Source organism: Sinocyclocheilus grahami, unplaced genomic scaffold (assembly GCF_001515645.1).
Source record: "Sinocyclocheilus grahami isolate Dianchi unplaced genomic scaffold, SAMN03320097.WGS_v1.1 scaffold1024.1, whole genome shotgun sequence".
Classification (NCBI taxonomy): Eukaryota; Metazoa; Chordata; class Actinopteri; order Cypriniformes; family Cyprinidae; genus Sinocyclocheilus; species Sinocyclocheilus grahami.
In genome coordinates this window covers 264,706-287,982 of record NW_015506203.1, presented here as the reverse complement: position 1 = coordinate 287,982, position 23,277 = coordinate 264,706, and the positions used below count along the sequence as shown (strand labels likewise).

The 23,277-nt window shown below is 34.1% G+C and overlaps 1 pseudogene; it reads left to right on the top strand.

Annotated features, from left to right (window-relative positions):
* The window catches only part of LOC107565744 (myomesin-3-like), a 56,171-nt pseudogene extending 39,350 nt beyond the window's left edge, over nucleotides 1–16,821 (top strand).
* Nucleotides 16,822–23,277: the final 6,456 nt, after the last annotated feature.

Sequence of the window (23,277 nt, the reverse complement as noted above, 5' to 3'; positions counted from 1 at the left end):
TGTGTGTGTGTGTGTGTGTGTGTGAGAGAGAGTGAGTGAGTGTGTGTGTGTGTGTGTGAGTGTGTGTGAGAGTGAGTGTGTGTGTGTGTGTGTGAGCGTGAGCGTGTGTGTGCGTGTGCGTGTGTGAGCGTGAGCATGTGTGTGCAAACATCAATATAAATGGCAAAAGCACAAACAAAATTACAAAAAATTTAACTAAAATTAAAATGAAAACTGAAAATCTAAAAATAAATGCTATTAAAATATTAATAAAGGCTGTAATACTATTGTAATACTATATCTGTAACGCGGCTGACGAGACGTGAGACGTGTGGATCCATCTGCAGGCTTTATTCAAGAGACGTGGTAAACAGGCAGGGTCAAACAATGGCAAACAGGTATATGGCGGGCAAAACACAAGAATAGTCCCAGGGCTAGTGTAGGTCACCGATCAGCAGACAGAATCAAAGGGGCGAGACGAGAGGGAGAAATCCAAGAAAACAGGCAAAGATCAGAAACCACAAAAACAGGCAAGGCAAAACACAGGAAAACACGGAGACTCGGAAAGGGGTACAGGTTAAACAAGGAAACTCGGAATGGGGAACAAACTAAACAAGGAAACTCGGAACGGGGAACAGGCTAAACAAGGAAAACACGGAGACTCGGAAAGGGGTACAGGCTAAACAAGGAAACTCGGAACGGGGTACCGGCTAAACAAGGAAAACACGGAGACTCGGAAAGGGGTACCGGCTAAACAATACTCAGCTGAGAAAGGTGGTTATAGAGTGGGTGTTATATAGTGAGTGAGGTGATTAGAAACAGCTGTGTGCAATCAGTGCAATCAGTGCAGTGTGCAAATCGTGCAAAGAATGATGGGATATGTAGTCCGGGGTGCTATGCAACAGTTTGTGTTGTGCGAGAGTCAATGTAATGGAAAGGGTGACCTCTGGTGGTGAATAAACGGAAGTCCATGGACTGAATTCGTGACAATATCTATATAATGCTTAATTTTAGTCCCTGGCTGAAACTGGGACTAGTGTTTTATCAGGACATCTGGTCATCCTATTAATTATTTAGCTTATTTCAGCTGAAAACACTGAATGTATCAAATAATGACTTATTTGATTCATTAACAATTAATAGCAAACATGATGTGGTTGACTTTCGCAGTAAAACGCAGCAACCTGTGACCTCTGACCTCCCTCTGTACGACCTCTGACCTCCCTCTGTCCGTTACTGCAGATGTTCCGTCCCGTCCATCAGCCATCGCTCTCCTGCGCTGCACCGGATCAGAGGTGCTGATTGGCTGGAGAGCCCCGGCCAATCACGGAGGAGACCCTGTGCTACTTACTGGACCAGAGGGAGAAATCCCAGAGTTCCTGGAGAGAGATCAACGTCAAACCCGCTAAAGAGAGAGTGTACGAGGTGAGCTGAGAACAACAGCATAGACTTAATGAATTAATGATGCATTTACAAGCAATTTCTGTGGGGTTTTGGGTGGTTGCTAACTGTCTGAAGTCAGAATAGCCTCGGCGAATAATGACAAGACCTGCTTAAATCAGTCATAAATATTATTTATTGCTCGATATTTCATTGCAGTCATGCCAGGAACAGTTTGACCTGCTCATCTGCTTTCGTCTAACTATAAATGTGTCACCGAGCAACTGTGGTGTCCATGGAGACTTAATTAAAACTTAAAGCGTTGTTTATTTTGGATTGCTTTCACTGTGTTTAATTAATTAGTTTGATGAAAAACATCGATTGTTAGCGAAGTGATGTTTAATTTGTGGAGTACACAGACAGAGGCCACGGCCTGTATAGTTTAAAAGCAGGATTAAAGCAGGTCTTGTCATTAGTTGATGCAGATGCCTGTAAATGTAATTATTAAACAGTTGTTGTGTTGTTTACGCTGACATTCTCAGCTAATTATTGGTTGTTTCAAACAGAAATGTTAAGTATGATAGTGAACAAAACTATCCACAAACGCAGTGCAAATTAGTGTTCTGTTTTTAAATAAATAAAGACACGAAATCTTTGACAAAATGTTTTTCTTTAGATGAATATTAGTTTGTTTTAGATAATTAAAATACTTTGGGATAAAGTGATTTTGGTCTGTACCACATCAGAGGTCTTGGTTTTCTCAGCTACATTTAACAATTAAAATCAAACAACAATAAACAAAATCTATTAAATAAGTAGTGTGTGTGTGTGTGTGTGTGTGTGTGTGTGTGTGTGTGTGTGTGTGTGTGTGTGTGTGAGTATAGGTTTTTTTTTTTTCATTTTTATTTATTTAATTAATTAATTAATTAAAACAAATGTAATCTTTTTAGTTGTGCCCTACTGTAATGGTCCAAACACTCCCCACACAATGCTAAGGTATTGTGGGCCCTCTTATTTTAATGATATTTATATATTATTCATTAAGTATGTAGTATTTATTAACATTTTGAATTAGTTTTTAATTTGATTTTATTTGTATAATTTTTTTTTATTTTTAGCAATTTTTAAATTATAGTTTTGTATTAATAATTGTGTAATGTGCTTTTGTTATTTTTAATTTGTTATTTTTTGCTATTTTATATTCCTTTTTAATTTTTTTTATTACTTTTTTATTTTTATGTATCTATGTATTTTATTTTATTTTTTTGTAGTACTTCAACTTGAGCATATTTTATTTCATTTAGCTGTCATGGCAACATTTCTATGAATAAAAATAACCTCGGAAATAATAACAATTAAAACAGAAATAAAATTAATAAAAACTAGACATATTAAAAAAAACAAAAAGGAACAAATAAAAACAATTATTTAAAAAATGCTAAAGTTTCTGTTAAAGATTTTGTAATTTTCTGTTATTGTTTTACATTTTTTAGAAAATATAAAAATAAAAACAAATGTAAAGTATTAATAGAAACTCAAAATAGTATCTAAACGATACTAAAATAACACCGCCCTAAATCTGAGCAGTAATAATGGTGTTTCTTGCAAAAACATATAATATTCATTTTGACCTCTTGGTGAACAAACAACATTTTCTGAAAGTTTACTGCCTCCTTTGAAGAAACAGAACATGTTTTATGGGTTTCCAGCCTTATTTCTGTTCTTGTGTAAAGTGTGGTGAGTGCACAGCGCTCTCTGATGGACTGAAACAGCATCGGCCTCGTGTCTCTTTCTATTAACATGTCTCTGAAAACTAGTGTTTTTTGGAGAGGAGGATGAGGTTGTTTTGCACTATTTGCTTTGCTCACAGGATGCCTCAAAGTACATTGTCAATTAGAAAACATTGATCTTGGAGGGCACTGTGGTCGTAGCATGAAGCCCATGTTAATGGTTTCCGCTTCTCATTGAGCAGTCAGAGACGACCTGCTCGGCCTCATTACAGACCGGCACAAACATTCAAATCTGCCATCTCGTGACTGTCCTCCTTCCCAGCAGGCCGCTCGAGAGATTTGAGATCCCAGATAAGCCTCTGATTTGATAAGAGGATTCAGGCAACAGTTAATCACAAGTCTGAAGGATCAAGAAGGCCCGTTTTCCTAAATCCAATCCCAATTACTTGTGACTAGGTGGCCACTCGCCGTGGTCTTTGTTTCTCATCGCAGAAACCGTCTTAAAGCAATGTTTATCGGATAAGTAGCTCTCGGGCCTAATGGTCCTTGATCTAGACGTCAGCCGGCGGATCAATGCACTATAAAAGGCTTTTCTGGGCAGGGTTATTATCGTCAACTATAATCTATTAATGATTATATATAATCTTAATCTATTTGAATTCAATTACATTTTTCATAATAAATTGGAATGAAAACTAAAACTAAACCATTAAAAATATATATTTTGTTACTCGAATAAAATTAATGTGAACTGAAATTAAAGCAAAAAAATATAAAACTGAACGTGCTAAAATAGCTATAACTAAAACTGAAATAACAATTCATAAAACTAATATTAAGATTTAAAAAGCTAATAAGGATGACAACAACACTAAATTACTAAAGCGTTAACACAAATGGAGATAAAAAATGCTAAATATAAAAAATATAAAAAATAAAAACTAAGTTAAAATATTAATAAATACTAAAATGGTAAAATCACACTGTTTCTTGGTTTTAAAATGCTTCTGGACTCCACAGATTTCCACCAAAATAAGAGCATCAGTCATCCTTTTTGTTACTTTAATTAATTAAATAAATGTGAACTGAAAATAAAAAATAGAAGTACTAAAATAGCTAAAGCTAAAACTGAAATAAAAATGAATTAAAACAATATTAACATTTTTAAAATGCTAATAAGAATGACAAAAACAACGAAATTAATCAAACTTTAATTCAAATTCAAAATATAAAAGAAACAGAATTTAATATATTGATAAATAATATAACTGAAAATTAAAGAAACAAACAACAAAAATTGAAGTTCTAAAACTAAAAGTGAAATAATAAAAAAAACATTGACAAAAACACAACAAAATTAGTACAAATTTTACTCAAAAATAAATTTAAAATACTATATAATAATAATTAAAAAATAAAATAAATGCTAAATACTAAAAAATGTATAAATAAATACCATAGTAGTAAAATTGCACTGCTTCTGGATTCAAAATTCATCTGAATCAAAGGACTCGTCAGATTTCACACAGAGCTGGAGCGTCAGTCATCCAAAAAGCTGTTTTAGTTCATTAAATATTTTAGTTATTCTGAAGATGTTTTCAGCTTCCATTAAGAGTGTAATCCTCTCCTCTGCGGCTTTAAACACATTCTGCATTTAAATGAACACTGAATATATATAAGCCTGCTGCCCACTTTTACAGATGTTTTTATTATAGTTTTGTCTTGTATTTTAGCTCTCTCTTCTGTCCTTCCAGACACATGTTGGTTTTGTTTTTAGGTGACTAGCCTTCAGGAAGGAAGTTTTTACCAGTCTTCGCAGCCAATATTGTTTCTTCTGTCAAATATGTTCATTTACAGTTCTTGTAGCAATTTTGAGGAAGAAAGAATGGTTGTATGTTTGGAAAACAATTCTTATTGCATCTACATAAACTTGCAAAGAAGAAGGTAATATTACCAGATGACATTTATTTTGTATATGCATATTAAATGCATTTTTATTATTGCACTATTTATTTGTTTATTTATTGCACAACTTGTACACTTTTTATTCATAGAAAACAATAAGTTAGATATGTTTCAGTCATCTTTTAAAGAAGCTTCTCTGAACAAGACTATATCTGGCATAGACTAACATGGCATGCTGTTCTTCTTTCATTAATCTTTAATGTGTTTCTGTTCTTTATAATTAATGACTTAATCGTTATAGTGTGTTTCACTAGACTGTGTCTTTCTGGCACAGAGATACAGAATTCAAAAATCGATGAAAGTAGTTTTTCTTCCATTGTGTTTCCTTTCTGCTGGGTCACTTTTTGTGCCATTTCTGAGGGTTATTTCACTTACAGCACATTCGTTTAACTTGAAAGAGTGGAGGATGCTACACAACATTTTTCCTTTGGTTATCAGCTATACGTACTTCTTTTATTTTATAGTTTCTATGTTCAAGAAAATAATCACAGCTCATATATAAAGGTGTGAATATAAGAGAAATGAATGCATGGAATCTAGAGTCATTTATTCTCTAAATGAAGGTAAAATGAGTTGCGAAAACGCATCTATAAAAAGACAGAGCGATGATGGATAATTGTATGAATGTGTTGATTAATATCTTGCAGGTTGTCTGTTTTAATCTGGAGTTTAGAAAAGTGAGGCGGAACTCTCTGGTGCTGCTGTGGGCGGAGCCCATGTACAAGGGCCAATCAGAGATCAGCAAGGGGGCGGAGTCTGAGGATTGGACCTCAGTGTTGAGTGAGCCGTGACGGAAACTCACTTAAAGGTGCGTTTAATTTCTCTTTTGATTGCAGTACATTTATCAGGATTGGACAAAATTCAGAATTTAGGAATGTGATTTGAATTTCAGTCTAATCCTGCATCCTTAAATTCAAGCTACAATGGTGCATCAGGAATCAAATAACAATTTAAGGCAAGATGCTACATGTAAATAGGGTTCAAATAAAAATGTATTAACATATATATATATATCACCATACTTTATCCAGTTGATTAATCACAGTACATTAAGATTGTGTAATTTTCTGAAATGTCATGTTTAAATATGCAAACAATGCACACTGAAAAAAAAATGTCATTCGCCTGCATCCTTAAATTCAAGCTACAATGGTGCATCAGGAATCAAATAACAATTTAAGGCAAGATGCTACATGTAAATAGGGTTAAAATAAAAATGTATTAACATATATATATATCACCATACTTTATCCAGTTGATTAATCACAGTACATTAAGATTGTGTAATTTTCTGAAATGTCATGTTTAAATATGCAAACAATGCACACTGAAAAAAAAATGTCATTCATCCAATTAAAAAAAATGTAGGGTAATGATTCACATCTATATTTTTTAACTTGAGCCAATGAAAAATAAATAACTTGCCCTTAGGGATTATCTTATTAAACATGCATGAATTTTAAACAGAAATCTGAACATTGGATAAAGCCAGGTTCAAATTTCTTATTTCATTTTGTTGATATATTACTCAAATCATAAATATATTATATTAAAAAAGGCCTCCAACACTAGCTTGCTCTACTCTGTTTTCTTTTTATTTATTATAGAATAATTTTTTTTAAACTTGCTACATGTACTGCGTTAGGCTAACTGAGACTTGTTATAACACTTGCGTATCATTGCTCTTTTGTTGATTCTGATTGCTTCCATTGTCCTCATTTTGGATAAAAGTGTCTGCTAAATGACTAAATGTAAATGTAAATTTAAAATGACATGCATTTATCAGAAATGGCTGTCAAAAGCCAGAAAAAATATACATTTTATCCATGCTTTTTTAGAAATAAAATGTTATATAATTCTGGTCCAAAATTATATACAAAAAGCCCATCTGTAAAAAATCTTCAAAATATAGATAGGAGTAAAACTGTAGATTTTGGTGTATGTACAATGTTAAACGGCAAGTTACACATTGAATTAAAGTGAAATGATATTTTCTTGTAAAAAGTACAGTAACCTTTTATTTACAACTTCAAAAAATAATTTTTTACAGTATAAGAGCTGCTGAAGTGCAGACTCCAAACAGCCTTTAAAGATACAGATTGCAATTTAATTCTACAGATGCAAATAGATGAAGTGTAATAAAATAAACACTTAAATGTGTATTTTGGGTGTTTTCTTCCTGCTGGTCTGAAATTAGACATGCTATGGAAGCAAAATAGACTAAAATCTCAAACGTGACAAACCTGCAGTGTCTTGCCTTAAAAAGCGTCTCGGTTCAGTTCACGATAGTTACATTTGCATTCAGTCCCACCAGAGCTTTGAAAGAGGTGTGAGCTGTTTCTGGACGATTGTTGATCAGGTTCCAGGTCTGCAGGCGGGTCAGACGTACCGCCTCCGTGTGTCTGCCGTTAACGCAGCTGGAGTCGGCATGTCTTCGGTGGCCTCTGAGCCAGTGGAGGCACAGACTAAAGCAGGTCAGCTGCCTGGAAATCTGCATAACCATTTCACGCTCATTTTACAAAGAGATTGAGATTGGAGTCGATAACGACGGCTTCATCTTCCTGAGCTTTGAAGCTCTTGACAGAACTGATAAAGATGTCTTTAAGTGGAGTAAGAACTACGGGAAAGCGATTGATGCCGGACGAGCCCGAATGGAGAACAAAAACAACAGGTCTTTAGTCAAAATATGAGCACAACTGTGACACTTGTTCTGCAGCTTTGGATCTGGGAGTGTATTTCTCATTTATTTTACATTTACATTTAGTCATTTAGCAGACGCTTTTATCCAAAGTGACTTACAAATGAGGACAATGGAAGCAGTCAGAATCAACAAAAGAGCAATGATATGCAAGTGCTATTATAAGTCTCAGTTAGCTTAACGCAGTACACGTAGCAAGGTTTTTTTTTATTATATAATAAATAAAAAGAAAACAGATAGAATAGAAAAAAATCAGTGTATCATTCGTTCACAGTAGAGAAATTAGAAAGCAGCTCCTTTTTCGTTTTTTCATTTTTTTCCAAGAAACGAAAGACAAGAATTCAGCTTAATTTTTCATTTTTCGTTCAGGGGTAGAAACATGAATAAACAGCTTGAATATTCGATTTCTACTGGTGGGCGGGAATTAAACGCCCCTTTCTGCTGATTGGTAAAGATCAATCCGTGCCGTCATCAGTTCTTCTGCAGTTCCGTGCGGCAGAATAATAGTCCTCTGCTGCTGCAGGTGTATGGATTCTTGATGTATTTATTGCAACGACATTTCATGTTTTTCTCATCAAACAACCAGATTGATGAATAGCTTGACACAATCCGTTCCGGGGCAAAAAAGTACTTGAAAATAAAAAATACAGAAGACAGATAACTTAAATTATTTTAGGAGGAAATGATATACTCTTCTCATGAAGCTTCGCAATGAAGTAAATAAAAACAAAGCTACAATATTAAACTATTACCTTAATGAGTACAAACATAAGAACAGTAGATATTAAGTTAATTCAAATGATTTAAATATTGTCATGAAGCATTGCAATTAAGTAATCAAAAACCAGTGCTACAATATAAAACTATTAACATATTGAGTATAAATATAATAACGGTATATATTTAAAAAATATTTAAATATGTTATTTCCATGAAGCAATGCAAAGTAGTACTCAAAAACCAACGCTAGAACATTACAATAGTAACTTATTGTGTATAAATATAAAAACAAAAAAGTATATATTAAGTTCCTGATTATATATTAGTATATAATAAGTAAATATCTTATTGCCAAGTTGGGAAGCAGGCAGTAAACAAAATTTATTTTAAAGCACTGTTTGTTTACCTTATGTAGCGATTATAGCAGCAGAAATTCATCAAATTATTTTTAATTGTAAATAGGCACCTTAAACTTTCTTATAGGGATAGTTCACTCACCAAAAAAAAAAAAAAAACATTTTTGTGTGCGTGAACTATTAAAATTTATTTATTTATTTTTCGGATTGATTTATGTTGGTAAATAGGCACTTTGAAATGAACCTTTTTGTTTCCACAATAGTAATAAATTAAAAGAGTTTTGGGTTTGAGTAAATGATGAGGTTTGTTTTGGGTGCACTGTCCCTTTAAATACTCTATACATCTGTCTAAATGTTCACCTCAGGTCTGTTCTTACCTTCACGGATGCCTCTGAGCAGGATTTGGGCCTTTACACGGTGGAGCTGAGCGGAAACCCTGACGTCTCCTCTAATTTCACCTTCACTGCGGAGGGTAGACATTCATTTCATCTCTGCATAATGCATTACCTGAACACGGTGGCACGAGACCTTGTGCATCTGTTCAGCATGAAAACTTGATGCATAACTCATTTTTTCTAAGCACATCCCCGGTATTTTATCATCATTCAGCCGCTGATGAATGTTTTGTCGAGCTCCTTTGCCCTTAGCCATGTTGTACACAATCTGTGTATTTTCACCCTGCACCAAGTATGACAGAACATGGACTGTTTGTGTCAGAAACTACATGACAAACATCTTCAAATACAGCGAGATGAACTTTAAATAGACATTGAATGCAGAGGTGGACAAAGTACTCAACTCCGTTACTTGAGTGAAAGTACAGATACTGGTCAAATATTACTCCATTACAAGTAAAAGTTGTAAAGACAGATTTTTATAGTTAATAGGTTAACAGTAAGTTCCCGTACTATATACAGAGAAAAACTGTAAAATATCTAACCAGACATTTCATGTAATTTTACAGTAAAATGCTGTTAATTTGACAGTTTTTAGAAGTAAAAATAACAAATCAATGTATAATTTACAGTCAAAAACTGTAAACTGATATTCCCAGAATTCCCTGCATGACACTCCACATTTGAAAGTATTTTGTTTAAATAATCATGTGTTTTAATAGTTTTTGTTATTAGTTATGTATATTTGGGCTTTATGTTACATCTTCTGTTGTTTAATGAAAGTTTAATGCATTATTTAAGTATCATGTGTGTTACCATGATGGTGTTTTGTGTTTGGATGAATTTTGAATTTAGAATTTTTTGTGCACCTTCTATATATTAGTATATACTTCTGCTTGTGGCGAAGCTACTCGTGATTCTTCATGTGGCTTTCTCTTTTACCAGCTGCATTATTATGGTGGTTGTCAGTATGTTAAAGGTACAAAACAGATTTTAATAGCAGAGTGCATTGTTGAATTTACTGGTTTACATTCAAATTTTCTTGTGTGTAAATGACAGTTTTATACAGTAAAATTTACCGTTTTTGGCCGTAAATGTGTTTACAGTTTTTCTGTATTTTTTACAAAATTATTCTGGCAACCACAGCTGCCAGAATTATTTTGTAAAAACTACAGAATTCTTTTTACAGTGTACTTAATTTAACTGTATATAAAAATACATGTTGCTACGTGTACTGTGTTAGTCTAACCGAGACTTGTCATTTGCACTTATATATTGTTGCTCTTTTGTTAGTTTTGATTGCTTCTATTGTCCTCATTTGTAAGTCGCTTTGGATAAAAGCGTCTGCTAAATGACTAAATGTAAAGTAAATGTAAATGTAATTTAATAATAAAGAGCTTTTAGAATGTTAAAAACCTATGGGGAAAAAACAAAACATAAATAAATAAATATTTAACACCCTTACCCACCCCCACAAAAGCTGGATGGTAGTGATCTCACACAGCTCTACACATCTATGTGTGTCCATTCATCCACATTTGAACAGAGTGGACAGTGAAATCCTGTAAATACAGAGTGATAAGGAAGAAAATAAAAAATCATACCTGCTTTAAAACCCAGCAACACAACTGTAGCTGTACAACTTTACAACAGCAAGGCTTATTTGACATCAAAACAAAAATTAAAACAATGTTGTCTAATCGCTCTCACTGTACTTTGATGTCACACACAGAACGGTCTGCAGTGCTGCTTCAGTCCAACACCTATTGTGTTTTATTAGGAGACGCACAACAGTTCTTCTGTGGCTTTATAGGTAATATTTTCATGTACACAATTTAGCAAAATCAGACAATATTGTGTTTAATATATACCACAATATTAACTTCTTATTATTGAATTGTTGTAAATAAATATCACATTTGCAGCTGGTAAGTGTTCAAAAACTGCTGGGAAAACATTTAATGTACTCCTACAAGAGTGATTACTGATAAACTGTCTGAAAAAAAGAAAGTCACGTTTTAGAGAAGACAAAAATCACCCACTGACTTTCAAAGCTGCTACAGAGGAAAGACTTTCTACTTCGAGGAACTTAATAGAAATGTAGTGGAGTTAAAAGTACAATATTTGTCTTTCAAATGTAGTTAAAGTCATAAGTTCCCAGAAAAAATAATACTCAAGTAAATTTACTTAGTTACTGTCCGCCATTTGAATGTGACTTTGCGATTGTGCTATTTTCTTCCTCAGATCTGGAGAGGCTGACAGAACTCAGCTGGCATGTCAGAAACCCACGTAAGTGAAGCAGATACATGTCAGAAACTGCAGGGCTGTTCAGAGAATCTGAGATGCACTAGTGTTCAAAAGTTTGGAATCATTAAGGTTTTTTATGTTTCTGAGAGAAGTCCATTCTGCTCACCATGGCTGCATTTATTTGATCAAAAACAGTAAAATCTTGAAATGTTTTCACAATTTAAAATATCTTGTTTTTTTTGTGAATATGTGTTAAAATGTATTTTATTCCTGTGATCACAGCTGTATTTTCAGCATCATTACTCCAGTCTTCAGTGTCACATGATCTTCAGAAATCAGTATAATATGCTGATTTGCTGCTTATTATCAATGTTGAAAACAGTTGTGCTGCCCAATATTTTTGTGGAAACAAAATTTTATTTTTCAGGATACTTTGATGAATAGAAAGTTCAGATGAACAGCATTTATTTGAAAAGGAAATATTTTGTAACATTATAAATGTCTTTACTGTCACGTTTGATCAGTTTAATGCATCCTCACTGAATAAACCTGTTCATTTCCAAAGAGCAAAAAAATCTTACTGACCCAAAACTTTTGAACAGAATTCTGAATTCTGAGTGTGCATCTTGCAGTTCAGATTTTTTTTTTCCAGCCATGGAATAAATGAATTTTTCTCTTAATTTAGACTTTTTTTCTGAGAATTGCAATATATAAAGTCATAATTGTGAACCACAGTTGTCTTTTTAATTTTTTTATTCCGTGGTGTAAATAATCTTCTATAAATAGTTCTGGACATTCTGTCATCATTTACTCGCCTTAATGTTGCTCCAAAGTTGAATTTGTGAAAAACAAAAAAACAAAAGCACATGATCTCTTCTGAATCTCTTCTGCAGTGATCGCTCTGAAGTCTCAGCAGCGCCGCGGCTCATCCTCACATCCTCAACGACAGAGAGATCTCCAGCACTGCGGTGACTACATGTCTGATTGACATTAATACAGTGTATATTCCTTTAGTATTCCACCAGCGACTTGCTCAATGATTTCTGTGTGGATGTGTGTGTCCTGCAGACCCGTAAGATTAGCTTTGACAAGGCACAGGGTCTGTGGAGAGATATCAAGAGAGGACGAGGGCTCGTACACCGCACAGCTCAAAGACGGCCGGGCCAAGAACCAGTTCACGCTGGTGTTTGTGGATAAGAGTATGTTTACAATGTCACATTATAACATTAGACTACAGAGCTGCTCTTCAGGGAAAATGTCAATTATAAGACCAATAATAAACGATGCAAATATAGTGTACATTGGAAAACAGCAGAAATATTCATCTGTTTTCAACATTGATAATAATCAGAAATGTTTCTTGAGCAGCAAATCAGCATATTAGAATGATTTCTGAAGATCATGTGACACTGAAGACTGGAGTAATGATGCTGAAAATTTGTAACATTTCACAATATTACTAATTTTAGTGTCTTTTTGATCAAATAAATGCAGCCTTGGTGAGCAGAAGAGACTTCATTAAAAATCTTAACCCTCACTGGTTGCATATACATATACCTTTTTATTTTTTTAAGAAACGTATTTTTACTTTTTAGGAACTTTTATTATGTATCCTTACTTATTTTTCCTTACTTTTTAAGAGTTTTGGGACTAGCATTAAATTTGCCAGATTTTTTTACATTTATTTAGGAGACCCAGATTTCTCTTAATAATATAAAAAATGAAATAATAAAAATATATTTTTTATAAATGTAATTTTATGTAAAATAAAAATTGTATATAATAATAATAATAATTTTAAGTTTTTCCTCTGTTATGAAAGCTGTAGTTTGCACTTGTAGTTTTTTATTTTATTTTTTGCATGATTTGTAAGTTTGTTTCTAATAAATAATTGTTATTCCCCACACCAAACATTTTACAGTTGACAGCAATTGAGTTTTCTGGGGTTGAGTTTCTAATAAGAATCTGCAGAATAAGATTTGAAGTTTGAAGATCAGTAATTCAAAATTGAGACCATGATCTAAAACTACTTTTATTACATATCATGACTAAAGTATTCAAAAATACTTTTTTGCATTCATAAAATGATCCATTTTATTTTATAAAATTTCATTTTACATTGTATTTTATTAAGTCATTTTAAATTTTTCAATCACTCATTTAATGATGCATCATCTTTATGATGCATGCAACTTTAAAAAAATGTAAAATGATAGATTTCTCTCTGTGTTTTGATTTCTAAGGTCCTCATTTCGAGGAGTTTTTGTCATGGACAGTGACTTCAGATTGTGAAATGATTATGAAGTGCAAGGTAATGATGTTTATTCACTAATGATTTAAACACGATGATAACCCGTGTGTCTACGGCTGCAGGTCGCCAGCGTGAGCAAAGACACGCGTGTGAAGTGGTTTAAGGATGGAGTGGAGCTTCCTCAGGCTGTGTCCGAGCCCACGGGCGTCCCGCAGGTACAGACGACACATTCACAGTTACATACAGAAACATAAACGGGGGTTTATGTCATTTAGTGATTTAGGGGCCCAAAGCAAATTTCAGGAATGGGGCCCCAACACAATAATCAATATGTGGCCCTGGAGCACAAAAGCAGTCTTAAGTCTTAATTGTTTTTAGTCCAGTTCAGAGTTAGTTAACTGACACTAAAACCATAAAAAAGTTACTTGAAACAAAATAAACAGGAACTGAAATAAATACTTTTTTATTATTATTATTATTTAATGTAATAAATAAAATATCTTTTTTAATCAACTTTATTTCAGATAATTTCCGAGGCAACATTTCTCGTTTTAATTTAGTTGATCTTGATGTACTAAAAAAACCTAATATTGAAATTGAAATAAAATGAATAAAAACTATACAGACATATTTCAAAATAAATGAATGAATAAACAAATAAAAATGACAAACTGCACAACAATCTAAGATTGAAATGAAAACAGAAAAATAAAACCAAATTCAAAATATTAATAAAAACTAGTGCTGTCAAACGATTAATCGCATCCAAAATTAAGTTTTTGTTTACATAATATATGTGTGTGTACTGTGTATATTTATTATGTGTATATAGATACACACACATACAGCATATACTGTATTTTGTAAATGTTTACATGCATATTCATTTATATATTATATTACATATAAATATATTTAATATATAAACATAACATATTTTTCTTAAATATACACATGCATGTGTTTGTATTTACATATACAGTACATAATAAATAAACACAGCACACACAGATATATTATGTACACAAAAACTTTTATTTTGGATGCGATCAATCATTTGACAGCACTAATAAAAACTATAATAATATCTCAATGATACTTTACTAAAGCAACACTGGTTCAGTTATTCTTTTCTTTCTGGTTTTTGGTGTCTGTTTTCTCTTTGATTGTTTAATTTTCTCGCTGTGACAGAGACAAGAGAATTGGCCTGGAGGAGCGGACGAAGCATGCAGAAGGTTTGGATTGAGATATTCAGCCCCACAGAAAAGGATAAAGGGAAGTACACCCTGGAGATGTTCGACGGCCAGGAAACACACGAGCGCTCTCTGGATCTGTCTGGACAAGGTAGAGCGGACTCGAGCAGGAGAATCAATCACCTCAACACTAACACGTCTCTTTCTTCTCTGCAGCGTTCGCAGATGCTTTGCTGGAGCACCAGACACTGAAGTAAGTCAAGATTCAAATTTGACCTCTGACCCACTAAACTCCAACCTCTTTGGTTACCGTTGCTAACTTAGACAAGCCTTACAAAAGATTCTAGAGAAACGAATAGAGATAGCTGTGAACAGTGTGATATATATATATATGAAATTATCCCTATGGAATATTCATATTTATGTAACATACTGCTATTTTTTAATATTACTTATAGTTAACACACTGTAACATTACACTATATTTAATATCCTAGATTTATTATTATTTATAGTTGTATATTTACATAGCTATAAATAATAATAAATCTAGGATATTAAATATAGTGTCACAGATATAACTATTTACAAAACATTAATTGAAAATAAAATGCTCACACTTTGTTTGTGTTTTGCTATATTAAAATAATATAAACAGCACATTGTATGTAGCATATATAATTGTATACAATAATATACATTATATATAATATAAATGATATGAAAATATAATATAAAATATACAATTATATTTAAAATAATAATAATCAAATATTTGTGTATTCATTAATTAAACAGAATTAAATAAAATATAATTAAAAATAACATTTATTAACTACTTAGTTATTTACAAAAATGAATTTAAAATAAAATGACATTGCAAAGCACTGTATTTTTAATAAAAAATAGAAAAAATAGTAAAGTAATTGTATAATATAATAGATATTATATTTAAAACGAATTATTGTATAGTATAATTATTCTATTTAAAATATATGTGATTGTGTTTTATATATATATAAATATATATAATTATTATATTTTCCGACTTATTTACAAAAGTGAATTAAAATAAAACAACATTACAAAACACTTCATGCACACTTTTGCAGTTTTAAATTAATTTGAGCAGTAAATTATATATAACTGTACAAAATAATCAACAAAATTCTATATAATTCTATATAAAATACATTATTATATAAAATAATTATTATACGTGAAATATATATATAATTGTGTGGGAGTTTATGTGTATATATAAATGAACCATTATATCTTTTTCTGTAGATTTATTGAAAGATTAGAACATTAAACTAAGAAACTGTTTGTGGTGTTCAGGTGAACGTTTGTTCATAGCTCATTCTCTATATAATTGTATTTTTACTCATTCACAGGCAAGTTGAGTTTGCCGAGAAAAGTAAGTATTCGTTTGTTTGCACTCTTCTAATTGTGTTTTGATGAAGCAATTGCTTAATGTAGACGACACACTTCATCATAACCGTCCACCTGACAGATGGAGCCCGAGTCACAAAGGGTCTTCCTGATGTGGTGGCAATAATGGAGAATAAGGTACGAGCATCCATCACTGCTGTGACTCATTCAGCTCTCATCAGAACCAGGCACTGAACTGTGCTCTTTCTCTTTAGTCTCTGTCTGACGTGTTTTGCCGACGGCGATCCTGTGCCGGAAATGTTCTGGCTGAAGAACGACAGAGAAGTCACCTCCACCGGCCAGTATAACATTAAAACAAGAATAAATCCTCCACTCTCACTATAAACCACGGGACCATGGAGGACTCGGGCAACTATAGCATCAATAAACACGGATCGCAGACGGTCCTCGTGACCGTCAGTGTGTATAAACGTGGAGAAAAGCCTCGAGCAGATGCAGTGCAAATATAACTGTAAGTGCCACAGTGATAGAGTAAAGTTATATTGTGCCGCATCAATGATGGTGAATCAATTTTTATTCAAATCAACAATGGTTTGGCCTCATTTACATGGTGTGTGTTCATTTTGGAGCCTGTAGGACAGCACCTGCCCAACCGTCAGGACTTGTACAACTCCAGAGTAGTGCTGGGCAGTATACCGGTTCATACCGAACACCGGTGTTTATTTTTGATATGATATGAATTTTTAAAATACCACAATACCGGTGTATGTCACTTAAACAACGTTGGGAACGCGACACTGTTTGAAAGGGGTCCCTTTTCACTGTTGCACTGTGGTGAGGGCACAGCTGTATGTGTTACTAAGCGTGAAAGTTCAGAAACTGAAGCTGTAGGGATAATAGAACGTGATGACACAGAAGAACTCATCCACAATATCCACACTGACCTCCACAAATATCCAGCGCCCGCTGCCATCAGCTCCCGCGTCTCACACACACGAGCGCGACTTTAGCACTAGATTTAGCTACTTTCAGACCCTTTTAGCGGCTTTTACCATAGAATATTCATACTGACAAGCCTAGAGACTTTTCTGGATAAAGTTTAGCTATGGTTCAGTTGGAAGATTTCTCCAGTGCTGTCCCGCGAGCGCGAGGTCTGGCTTTCCCGGAGAAGTGTCGCCTCTCTCGGCGTGTGTTCTGTGCAGTGAGCGGCAGAGAAGCACCGCAGCCGACTCCTCAATAAATGAGTACAAAACAACGTTTCCATGCAATATCACATGCACTTTTTTGTTTGTGGTTTTTTTAGTTTGACAAAAGTAATATAGCCAAAACACCCGCATAGCCGCTCTTTAGTGTAGATGTGTAGCTGGTTCAAATATTTAAAAAATATAATGAATATTGTTAATGAACTTCATCAAAACTATTTTTGTTTATTGTGTGTGCTTCATACTTGTGTTTGGAGTTATAATGGAGCATAATGTTCATAATTAATTCTAGTGAGAACCGTTCATGCAGAATATTGTCTTATATGGGGCACATATTGGTGATGCATATGATACCTCGTGCGATGTGCGAACAGTGCCATCTTTAGAAGCACTTATGCTGCTGACGGGGTCGGTTGTGCTTTCTCTCGCTCTTCAAATGAGAGTGCTGCTTTCTCCATGCTGTACGGGCAGACTGAAGGGGAGAGAGGTGTATCCCAAAAAAGTTGAATTGTGCTCTGTGTGTTTCTGCAGAATAAAACATCCTGAGACCTCCTCCACCCGCATTGTCTTTATTGAGAACAACAAAACACAACCAGAGTAAATCTGCTACAGATGCATGTTGATTTTATCAGACGATGCTGTGATTATAAATGAGAGTGACTCCTGGTTAACATGTATTAAAAGAGGTCGTGTTTAGTCTCTATTTAGTGTGGTATTTTTTGACAATATTCACTCATCACGACAGTAAAATAAGTCATTCTAAGTCAATATACTGCAGTATTTCCTCTCAAACAGTAGAAAATATGGTTAACACACCCGGTCATGCATGAAAAAAAAATACCGTCATGTACCGTGAAACCGGTATAATTTTGAAAAATACCGTGATATTAATTTTTGGTCATACCGCCCAGCACTACTCCAGAGTGAATAAACGGGCAGGTAACAGACCCCTCTCACCCAGGACACAACCTGTTTGCACTTCTCCCTTCAGGCAGACGCTACAGATCTCTGTGCACTAGAACATCTAGGCATAAAAACATTTTTTCCCCCATGCCATCTCCAGCTTAAACAGCCAACACATGAGTCATTACCTGTGTTCTGTAACTCTTTCTCAAGTATTATGTAAATACATGTGCATATCTCTTTATTTATACAGCTGTATATAGAGTAAATAATGCACAAATCTGTACATAAATCTACTGTTCCAGATTCATACACATTATTATTATTTATGGTTAAGTCTTACTATTTAAATGTTTTTCTGTTCTCATGTCAGATATGTATGTATGTATGTATGTATGTACCAGGAGCACCTTTAAAAAACACAACAAATTCCTTGTGTGTTTGCGCACACCTGGTGAATAAAGCTAATTCTGATTCTGATTCTGGAATTGTTGTTTCTGGCTAAAATACTGTTTTAGTCCATAATCTATAATAACGCTTCCTCCAGTGAAAAAGTGCATCTGCTGTTGTCTCTCGCATCAAAATCCAGCCACATATGTGTTTAGAGCTGTTTAAACGCTGCTTGATCTGTGCAGATTTCTCTCCTGATTCACACCAGAACACTTTTTCACGGGAGGAAGCGTTATTATGGGTTATGGACTTTAGTTTAAAAACGTCTTAATGCTGGATTTGTTTCAGCTTTTGTCTTCTCCAGATGTTAACTAATGGACTGGAGTGGTGTGGATTACTTGTGGATTATTGTGATGTTTTTATCAGCTGTTTGGACTCTCATTCTGACGGCACCCATTCACTGCAGAGCATCCAAGTGATGCAATACTACATTTCTCCAAATCTGATGAAGAAACAAACTCGTCTACATCTCCGATGGCCTGAGGGTGAGGACATTTACAGCTAATTTTCATTTTTGGGTGAACTATTCCTTTATTGGTGCTGTAGACGGCAATGTCCTAAAGGTCAGTGTCCTGAAAGCCTGAAGACTGAGTTGATTTGATTTATGATTTATCTTGTGCTACTTGTGCTAGAATAAAGTGCAAATGAAACCGTTTCCACTCAGTTTTTTTCATTTTTAGCTAAATTTGAGCATCAGGGAATGCAAGTGTGCAGCGAACTTTGATTAAATAGACTGTGAACACACTTTTCAGCTGCATTATAATAGGTTCACGGTCAATTTTTATGCTTGTACATGGATGGATGAGTGTTTTATCTGCTGATATTTCATAATAGAAAGAGTGAGGCCCGTTTCAAATATCATTATGCAACCCGAGGGTAATTCTTTTGAACAGATAGAAAGCAAACTCCACAGTCCACAGGGTCATTCACCCCTCGTGTGTTTAAACAGGATAGTATTTCAATGGGTTTCTTTTGCAAAACATAGCGAGAAAAGGATCTTGACCAGGATTTGGCAACCTTTTTGACATTTGACAAAGTGCCATATTTATTTTTTCTTGTTCGTTTTCCACATCACTCCCAGAATGTAGAATGCTAAACTCTGCATGCAACATGAATAAATCGTGCAAATTGTGTCTCGTGCATTATTTGCATAGGTGTTGTCATGTTTGTTTTTGTTGATAACACAGTACATCTCCTCTTTTAACTTTGTAGTTTTGAGCATCATTTGAGCAATGTCAGATAAAAAATATTAATGCATTATATATATGTGTGTGTGTGTATATATATATATTATTATTATTATTATTTAGTAGTTTACTTAGTGCAGTTCATTCCTTTTTTAGAGCGTTTGGAAACTCATACATGCACACAAACCCCATCATCCATCCCTTGTGTGTTCATTTATGAATTCATGAAATAGTTTGGTTAATCTGATTATGCATTCAGCTATTAATTAAGTGTTGTGCTTTCAGCAACATTGAACATGTTTAAATCCATCTCACAGAATCACCCACTAAATCAGTTTCATCCAGTAAGATATTTTAATGTTTTTGAAAGACGTCTCTTCTGTTCACCAAGGTTGCATTTATTTGATCAAACATACAGTAAAAAATTGTTAAATATTTTTGCCATTTAAAATAACTGTCTGAGTATCTGTTAAACTTGATTTCTGTGATGCGCAGCTGAATTTTCAGCATCATTCCTCCAGTCTTCAGTCACATGATCTTCAGAAATCATTCTAATATGCTGATTTGCTGCTCAAGAAAAATTTCTGATTATTATCAATGTTGAAAACAGTTGTGCTGCCCGAAATTTTTGTGAAAACTGTGATGCATTTTATTTTTGAAAGATTTTTTGATGAATAGAAAGTTCAACAGAACAGCATTTAGTTGAAATAGAAATCTTTTGTGACATTATAAATTACTTTACTGTAACTTTTGATCAATTTAATGCATCCTTGAGGAATAATAAAAATGAATAAAAACAAAGTCTCTGACTTCACTGAACATCACAGATTTCTAATTCTATTTAAGATTCAATAGATGAATGGATGCAAGTCAAATGCTCTTTTTAAAAGAAAAGATTGGATGCCCTAATCAGCTGCAGAGAGGCACGACCCCACAAATGATGTTAGCGAACTCTGGGTTGTTCAAACAGCAGGGAAACTGCCAGAACGTGAATGATTAAACCCATCGTGAGCAGGGCCGCGCACAGACATTTTGAGGGGCAGTGGCCCAAACCAAAAAACGGGCACTTTAAGGTGCCCAAAGGCACTTTATCTCTAAAGAACCATCTCTTTCTTACCTTTTTATAATCTGAAGAACCTTCTTTCGCCACAAAGAACCTTTTGTGAAACAGAAAGTTTCTTCAGGAGTTAAAGGTTCTTTATGGAACCATTTAGACAAAAAGGTTCTTCTATGGCATCGTGAAGCACCTTTATTTTTAAGAGTGACCGACAGAAATACAAAAACATACTACCATATTACTAAATCAGCGAATCATCCACTGACTGTAATGTGGACTGTAATGCATCTACCTGTTAATGCAACAAACTTTAACGAGGGGGGGTGTTGGTGAGAGGGGCCCCTCAGTCAATGACGGCAGAGGGGCAGTGGCTCTAGCCACCGGGCCACCCCCCTGTGCATGGCCTGATAGTGAATATAAGAACTGGTCTGAGATGATTATGGACTTTAGTTTAAAAACGTCTTAATGCTGGATTTGTTTCAGCTTTTGTCTTCTCCAGATGTTAACTAATGGACTGGAGTGGTGTGGATTACTTGTGGATTATTGTGATGTTTTTATCAGCTGTTTGGACTCTCATTCTGACGGCACCCATTCACTGCAGAGCATCCAAGTGATGCAATACTACATTTCTCCAAATCTGATGAAGAAACAAACTCGTCTACATCTCCGATGGCCTGAGGGTGAGGACATTTACAGCTAATTTTCATTTTTGGGTGAACTATTCCTTTATTGGTGCTGTAGACGGCAATGTCCTAAAGGTCAGTGTCCTGAAAGCCTGAAGACTGAGTTGATTTGATTTATGATTTATCTTGTGCTACTTGTGCTAGAATAAAGTGCAAATGAAACCGTTTCCACTCAGTTTTTTTCATTTTTAGCTAAATTTGAGCATCAGGGAATGCAAGTGTGCAGCGAACTTTGATTAAATAGACTGTGAACACACTTTTCAGCTGCATTATAATAGGTTCACGGTCAATTTTTATGCTTGTACATGGATGGATGAGTGTTTTATCTGCTGATATTTCATAATAGAAAGAGTGAGGCCCGTTTCAAATATCATTATGCAACCCGAGGGTAATTCTTTTGAACAGATAGAAAGCAAACTCCACAGTCCACAGGGTCATTCACCCCTCGTGTGTTTAAACAGGATAGTATTTCAATGGGTTTCTTTTGCAAAACATAGCGAGAAAAGGATCTTGACCAGGATTTGGCAACCTTTTTGACATTTGACAAAGTGCCATATTTATTTTTTCTTGTTCGTTTTCCACATCACTCCCAGAATGTAGAATGCTAAACTCTGCATGCAACATGAATAAATCGTGCAAATTGTGTCTCGTGCATTATTTGCATAGGTGTTGTCATGTTTGTTTTTGTTGATAACACAGTACATCTCCTCTTTTAACTTTGTAGTTTTGAGCATCATTTGAGCAATGTCAGATAAAAAATATTAATGCATTATATATATGTGTGTGTGTGTATATATATATATATTATTATTATTATTATTTAGTAGTTTACTTAGTGCAGTTCATTCCTTTTTTAGAGCGTTTGGAAACTCATACATGCACACAAACCCCATCATCCATCCCTTGTGTGTTCATTTATGAATTCATGAAATAGTTTGGTTAATCTGATTATGCATTCAGCTATTAATTAAGTGTTGTGCTTTCAGCAACATTGAACATGTTTAAATCCATCTCACAGAATCACCCACTAAATCAGTTTCATCCAGTAAGATATTTTAATGTTTTTGAAAGACGTCTCTTCTGTTCACCAAGGTTGCATTTATTTGATCAAACATACAGTAAAAAATTGTTAAATATTTTTGCCATTTAAAATAACTGTCTGAGTATCTGTTAAACTTGATTTCTGTGATGCGCAGCTGAATTTTCAGCATCATTCCTCCAGTCTTCAGTCACATGATCTTCAGAAATCATTCTAATATGCTGATTTGCTGCTCAAGAAAAATTTCTGATTATTATCAATGTTGAAAACAGTTGTGCTGCCCGAAATTTTTGTGAAAACTGTGATGCATTTTATTTTTGAAAGATTTTTTGATGAATAGAAAGTTCAACAGAACAGCATTTAGTTGAAATAGAAATCTTTTGTGACATTATAAATTACTTTACTGTAACTTTTGATCAATTTAATGCATCCTTGAGGAATAATAAA